The following is a 1,327-nucleotide window of genomic DNA, read 5'->3' as shown; positions in this document are numbered from 1 at the left end:
TCAACAATTTGTACCAGCATCCCTGGCCCCTGGCTGCTCTTGTTTCTGCGCCTGCGGCTTCCATGGGTGTACAAGTTTACTTGGACCTCTGCCTCATCTTTCTTTGTCCTCCACTTGGCTCTCATGGCTCGGAGGTTTCTCAGAAGATGGTGCTAAGGCCGAGAGAGCCTAGAGCTGAATTTAAACATCCAGGTCCTCTTGGGTGTGTCGAAGCTGGGTGTGAGATTACCTGTGACTGGTGAAGAAAGTTGCTCTGCAAAACTGAAGCCCCCAGGTTAGGAAAAAACAGAATATTAAGAGTTGCAGGGGCTGGATTTCCCCTGGTGGCTCAGTGGTTAAGAATCCGCCTGCCCTTTTTGCCTGATGTCTTAGCAAGGCGCAGTGGTAGCAGTTGCTCTCCCGGCTTCGCTATGCCGCCCAAGGACAAGAAGAAGAAAGATGCTGGAAAGTCAGCCAAAAAAAAGACAAAGAGCCAGTGAACAAATCTGGGGGCAAGGCCAAAAAGAAGAAGTGGTCCAAAGGCAAAGTTCGGGACAAGCTCAATAACCTAGCCTTGTTTGACAAAGCAACATATGACAAACTCTGTAAAGAAGTTCCCAACTATAAGCTTATAACTCCAGCTGTCGTCTCTGAAAGACTGAAGATTCGTGGTTCCCTGGCCAGGATAGCCCTGCAGGAGCTCCTTAGTAAAGGACTTATTAAACTGGTTTCAAAGCACAGAGCTCAAGTAATGTATACCAGAAATACCAAGGATGGAGATGCTCCAGCTGGTAGTGAAGATGCATGAACAGGTCCCACCAACTGTATATTTTGAAAAATAAAACTTTATTAAATCAAAAAAAAAAAAAAAAAAAAAAAAGAATCCGCCTGCCAATGCAGGGGACATGGGTTCGAGCCTTGGTCCGGGAAGATCCCACATGCCGCAGAGCAAATAAGCCCGTGCGCCACAACTACTGAGCCTGCGCTCTAGAGCCCGCGAGCCACAACTACTGAAGCCCACGCGTGTAGAGCCTGTGCTCCGCAACAAGAGAGGCCACCGCAATGAGAAACCCGCGCACCGCAGTGAAGACCCAACACAGCCAAAAATAAATTTTAAAAATTAATAGATAAATAAGTAAATTTTTTTAAAAAGAAAAGAAAACATGTATGGAGTGCTGTCTTCGGGGTGGGCCCTATTCTAGGTGCTCGGGAAAAGAGTCCCAGGCTCCTGGCGCTCATATGAGCGAGGAAACCTATGAGTAAGCGACAGTCAGAGGAAGTGGGATGGGGGAGCGGAGAGCAATGGGGACCCGAGGTGGTGAGGGAAGGATTCCCCCAGGAGGTGACA

The 1,327-nt window shown here is 48.3% G+C and overlaps 1 pseudogene; it reads left to right on the top strand.

Annotated features, from left to right (window-relative positions):
* The first annotated feature begins 410 nt into the window (after positions 1-410).
* LOC131747414 (small ribosomal subunit protein eS25 pseudogene) lies at positions 411-850 on the top strand (annotated as a pseudogene).
* The last annotated feature ends 477 nt before the right edge of the window (positions 851-1,327 follow it).

The sequence above is a fragment of the Kogia breviceps genome, chromosome 20 (assembly GCF_026419965.1).
Source record: "Kogia breviceps isolate mKogBre1 chromosome 20, mKogBre1 haplotype 1, whole genome shotgun sequence".
NCBI classification, from domain to species: Eukaryota; Metazoa; Chordata; class Mammalia; order Artiodactyla; family Physeteridae; genus Kogia; species Kogia breviceps.
This window is presented reverse-complemented; position numbering and strand designations above follow the sequence as displayed.